Genomic DNA, 5,914 nt, shown 5'->3' on the forward strand with positions numbered 1-5,914 from the left:
ACACACACAGGCATATGTAGTACTACCAGCAAGACGACGAAGCAAGCTAGATTTAATTCTTTCATGATGAAATCCTGCACCAAGCTAACATAACCTATAAGGATCAATTATAACGCATACACATGAATTTGAGCTACACCTGTGTGGATCAATTTTTTCATAGCATAGAGCCCAACTTGACGACGTCCGTCGTCTTTGACTCGTAGCAGTATAGATCAGATAACCTCTAGGGCAAGGCAAAAGTGTAGCGATATAGGCCCATCTTTTTTTAGTTGACCCATCTCTTTTGACAGCCGTATAGATACACCTTTTAAAAAAATGCCAAATAAAACACGTTGGTGCTATGACGATTATAATGGCATTGGTAGGTAAATTTTGTTCACTTATATATATCCTATTTAATGGCCATAAAACTTTACTCTGTTAAATAAACTGATAGATGTTTCTGATTTTTGTAGTAACATATTTCTTATGGTTATCCGTATTGCATTTTGATTAATCACTCATGGTGATCCCGAATCCAACAGGACAATCATCTCCTTTTCCTAACTCAAATCCGGAAGGCTGAAGTCACCTAAACAATGGGTCAGCCTGTACATGAACCATCACATCATAAATTTCTAGTACTGATATATTGTTTTATTTCAAAGAAAATACATCTACCAATACAATTAGTCCTAATTGTAATATTCTACTTCCAAACCACAAATCTTAAATTTCATATTGAGGTAATATGGTTTGAAAAATCATATGCAAGCTACAAAGTAAGAAGAGTTAGAACACATCCCAACAAATCCATAAAAAAAGAACACATCCCAACTACACCTACATGGACAACGTGAGATGGATCATGCTGGAATTAACCACGATGTGTGGTTTCCTGTCCAGCTGTGCCATTAAAACAATCACCGATTAGGAGTGTATTTAGGTATTCTACGTTAGTGTAAATCACTAAATGATTCTTTTGTAATCAAATCCACTCACGTGCATGTGTTGCTTGTGGGCGTTTTTCCATCCGGTAAGATTCCATCAAGTCCTCTTGTACGTCAGTACGTGTGCATCCAGCCAATGTTAGGAAGTAATCAACATGCTTCCGGATTGTGGGTACATACCATCTGATCCATGGCAAAAAAGCATCTGCTGGGTAATCCATCATCCAGCTTCAGAGCTAATAAAAGAATTAACAAAAGTAACCAATGAGACACCACATGGTGCCTGAGATATGTTAGGTTTTCTTTGATATTTAGATATACATATGTTATGCAATGTACCTATTTTTTCTACATAATGTACTTGCACCATTGTCCAGAAGAGTTAACATATCGGTCCAGCAAGAGACAAATAATTAATAGATTACTATGTATGCATAGTTAGCTTAATTAGCGATATTGCACATACATAAAAAATGAAAGAAAATCCCTTTCATCGATTATTTGTAATGGCGAAGGCAGAACTAAAACCGCTAGCTAGTGACAAATAAGTTTCTAACATTAATTGACATTGTTCTGAATAATATTATATGCACCATTCCAAATGCTAATTGTAAGGAGAACAGAACTAAAACCAATGATGATATTTAGCTAACCACAGATATAGGATCGAGGAATAGAGCACATTCAGCTTGTAGGTGCACGGCAAAGTAGCAAAAAGAGTACATAGCTTACACATAGATTAGTGCTTATACCAGAAATAATAAGGTAGCAGTCCAATGACCGTATGAATATGTTACTGAGCTTCCTTTGCTTGGCCAGCTTATGTGTTCTTGCCCCAATCCCTGAGACCTCACCTCGCTGTTTTGGAGATCCTGACGGCTGTCGGGGGCCTAATACATTATGCATCTGATGTAACTTATCTGATCAACAAAATATAGATTCTTAGTCTACAGCTGAATATATTCGATGGAGATTCTTACAACTGTTGATGGCCTAATACCTACTTGAAATTATCAACATTTGGACTGCCCACCTCTCTCTTACATATGTTGCATGCATGTTGATCTGCAAACAGTATGGAGGCCCGGTGATCCTCCTGAGGCTTGAGCCTGTGTCCGGCTACTATGGAACAGGGCAAGGTTTACGCCTTGGCTTCAGATTGGGTTCACGTGGATGTACTTTGTAACCACTTTATCCTCTTCCTTCCCTTTCTTTGGAATATATGGATTGATTTATCATACATCCGCGATCCAAAAATTGGACGGGTGCTTACCTTCAAAAAATCAATCAGCACGACATACGTGAGTCAGATATTGTCGGATCAACTTGCGCTTCAACCACCAGAGCCCACGGTGAAGTGAGGCATTCATCTTCCCTTGAGATCTGTACGCCTTGTACCCTGCCACCCATCATAGTGCAGAAGACGTCAACAACAGAGAGGAGGCATCAGGGGGGAGGAGCTATATATGGCTTGAAGTTGAGGGCACATGATTAGCCCAAGGAGAGGCTTAATCCATCTCGCCGGCGACTTCATCGCCCGGCTTTCGCCGCCGCGAGAGCATGGAGATGATATATTAGGTGTTATGCGGGCGCACTATTTTTACCCTAGGTGCTAGGCTCTTTTTTAGATCCAATTTGTGGGTACCTTCTTTTGTTAATAATTTTTTTTTGCCTGAATTGGGTCACGTAAGGTTTGTGGACTCTTTTTTTATAGAAAATGTGTGGACTCCTTTTTTAACGTGAGGAGGTGTATGTACTCTTTTTTATAGGAGGTGTGTGGACTCTTTTTAACGTGAGGAGGTTTATTTTCTTAACCTTTTTTCGTATGGAATTGTTTACGAACATCCATCGGCTAATATTAACAATTGTTTCCAAGGCTACCAGATTAACGGACAGATGTTTCTAATTATTATGGGATTTTGTAGGTATTTATCTTTTTTCTGATAGCCCGTAAAGCATTTTTTATATATAATAGATTTCCAGTGCAATAAAAAAATGACCCAAAAATAAAAGTTCTCAGTATGCCCTGAAGATTTTATATGAATTTTTCCTGAATATTTAAGAATTTTTGATGCAAAAATTACCAGAGGGAGGTGCACCAGGTGGGCACAACCCACCTGGGCGCGCCAGCACCCCCTGGCGCGCCATGGGGGGTTGTGGTCCCCACGTGGGCCCCCTCACTTATCTCTTCGTCCCACATTGTCACCTACCTCCAGAAAAAATTCACCCTTGTTCGCTCTCCCGAGTTCTTGCTCATTTTGCTGCCATTTTCGATCTCTTTGCTCGAAGCTCCATTTCCGAAACTGTTTCGGGGGATTGTGACTCCATCATTTGTCCAATTAGTTTTTGTTTTAGTGGTTTATACTGAATAAATAGCTACTCTTGGTGCTGCTGTAGATGTGCTTGCATGTTCAATTCTTAGTGTTCTAAGTAGTTTGAATGCTTTCTATGGCCTCTATGTATCCCTATGAGTAGTTGCTATTAGTTTTGTTGGAACAATTTTGTGGACTAAAAATTCAGATTTTTGTTCATAGGAAAAACTGTACGCGGACATGAATATCTTCAGGAAATTTGGCTCTAAGAAGAACTCCAAGGGTGTTATTGGGGAGTCTTCTAACAATGATCTCCACCTTCGGAGGTTGGCAGAGGTACGGCCGTGCGAATGGCCGCACATCCCGTTCCTTCAAGAAGCTAGAATTCATGAGGAGTTCATGCAATTCATTGCCAACACCGGTCTCACCGACTTCATCGCAGATGAGTGCGACCAGCACCAAATCCTCACAAACGTCTTTGTTCAAAGCTTTACTTTCTTTCCTAGAAATAATCCTCCTGAAGTGAGCTTTGATTTATATGCTGAAAACCACCAGATACCACTTACTGAATTTTGTGACATGCATGATCTCGTCTGATGGGAGCTTGGCTGAGCCTAGGCCGGCTGAGTTTGAGGATTTCTGACGCACTTTGACAGTGGGTGATGAGAGGAGAGTGTCAGCCATCACTGCCGGTGGCTTACACTTTCCTGTTGTTCGTTACTTTGCACTCTTCATTACCAAATGCTTGCTTGCTAGAGAGAAGGTGGGTGCACTTAGTTCACCAGACCTTGTTGTTTTACGTCGTGCAGCGACAACACCTATAGCTTGGGAGCTATTGTGGCTCGTCGCCTCCATCTTAATAAATCCCAGGGTAAAATACATGGTGGGATTTTTGCCACTCGTTTGGCAGATCACTTTGAGGTTGCGATACGCCCCCATGATGTCCCTCTTACCACAGTTTACCTAGACCGTGCAGCTATGTATGGCCATCACTTTCCTGATATTGTGTCGGTGGGAACGACACCTATGGGATCACTAGGATCCCATCTACGGTTGACGGGCGCGGGGTTGTGCAAAGAGCGGGTCTGACAGGAAGCACAAAGATCGTTTACCCAGGTTCGGGCCACGAAGACGCGTAATACCCTAGTCCTGCTTTGGTGGATGTATTTGAGTGTAATTGTGTTCTTGAGCTAGCTACGGGGCGTGACTTGCCCAAAAGATCCGAATCCTTCTTCTGGTCGCCTTAGGCCTCCTTTTATAGGAAAAAGGGGTTGCCACAGTGGCACACAGGAGGTGGAAAGGTCAACAGTCGATGAGTCTATCTTGTCGATGAGTCTATCTTCTGGCACCGCCGGACAAACGCATTTAATGCGCTGCCGATGCACCCCTCTCGCTTTATCGGGGACGGCAAGGAAGCATGTCCCAGCTGTCGCCGCCTCGCCTGGCTTCGACACGCGTTCGAGCTGACGAGGCGTCATGGCGCCACGTCGGCTGGCTGCTGGGCTGGTGCGGTGGTGGAGCCTTCACGAAGATCTGCTTGCCACCACATAGGTGCTTGCTGGGTTGGTCGTGGAGGCCGCTCGCTGCCACGCAGGTGCCTGCTCAGCTGGTTGAGCTGGCAGCTGCATGGGGACAGCGCTGGAGCCTTGGCAGACGCGGGTCTGGCCGTGGCCCCGTAGGTGTCTTTGGAAAGGGCCTTGTCGGGGCCCCGGCAAGGGTCTTGCCGTGGCATCGTTGTCTTCCCCCGCAAGCGTCTTGCCGGGGGTCGCGTGGATTTCCTCGGCTAGGATCCCGCCGAGGATCGTCATCTTCTGATCCTCATATGATCTTGTGTGTTTATGATCTTGACGAAGATCTGCATACCACCACAGAGGCGCTTCCCGAGCCTTGGTTCCAATGTAGTTGGTTGGTGGTGTTGGAACCCGCGGGCTCAAGGGTGGCCTGTTCTGCTGGCGCCGGGCAAGTTGCCCCGGCAAGAGTCCTTGCCGGGGGAGTCTGTCGTGGATCTAAGACTGACAGTAGAATGGGGGGTAGGTATGAAGAGGCAAGATCCTAGCTATGGCGAAGTTGTACACACGAGTTTTACGAGTTCAGGCCCTTCGCGGAGGAAGTAATAGCCCTACGTCTCGGAGCCAGGAGGCGGTCGACTGGATTATGCGTGTGTGTGTTACAGGGGGTGCGAACCCTTGTGCCAGAGGGGGGTGGCTTATATAGTGAACGCCAGGACCCCAGCCGTTCCCCTGCTACCAAGGGTTCAACGTACATAAAGAGGAGGCGTTACTGGTAACGCAGCCTTAAATGCCTTAATGGCCTTAAAGACTACAGAGTGAACGCTCGTCCGTTGCTGTTCTAGATGACTTCTGGTCTTCAATAAGTCGAATGGATTCTTGTATGGTCGAGTGGTCGAGTGACTTCAGGACGGAGGGGTCTCCGAGTAGCTGGTCGGTCGAGTGGATTGCACTCGACACCTTTGTTGGGCCCTCCTTGTTGTCTCTTGAGCTTCTTTGCTTCTAGGACAGTGACCTTGGATAGGGCGTATAGGTCAGGCCTATGACCCTACCCCAGGTCTATATCATCATAATTAGCCCCCGAATGGATTGAGGTCTGAGTGAAAAGAAGGTGGAAGTTCATCTTGCTTCGACTCTTGTGTTTCACAACTATTCATTTTTG

At 45.0% G+C, this 5,914-nt stretch overlaps 1 long non-coding RNA gene across 2 annotated transcripts in view; it reads right to left on the minus strand.

The window, feature by feature from the left end:
- LOC123049131 (uncharacterized) overlaps window positions 1–2,531 on the minus strand; it is a 3,556-nt gene extending 1,025 nt beyond the window's left edge. Inside the window, exons 1-3 of one of the 2 annotated variants that reach the window (XR_006423452.1) lie at window positions 1,966–2,531; window positions 1,685–1,852; window positions 985–1,168 (exon numbers count right to left, since the gene is read on the minus strand). This is a non-coding gene — a long non-coding RNA (uncharacterized lncRNA). Of the gene's footprint in view, window positions 1–984; window positions 1,169–1,684; window positions 1,853–1,936 lie in introns of both variants that reach the window. The other variant, XR_006423451.1, reaches the window with a different exon arrangement.
- Window positions 2,532–5,914: the final 3,383 nt, after the last annotated feature.

The sequence above is a fragment of the Triticum aestivum genome, chromosome 2D (assembly GCF_018294505.1).
Source record: "Triticum aestivum cultivar Chinese Spring chromosome 2D, IWGSC CS RefSeq v2.1, whole genome shotgun sequence".
Lineage (NCBI taxonomy): Eukaryota > Viridiplantae > Streptophyta > Magnoliopsida > Poales > Poaceae > Triticum > Triticum aestivum.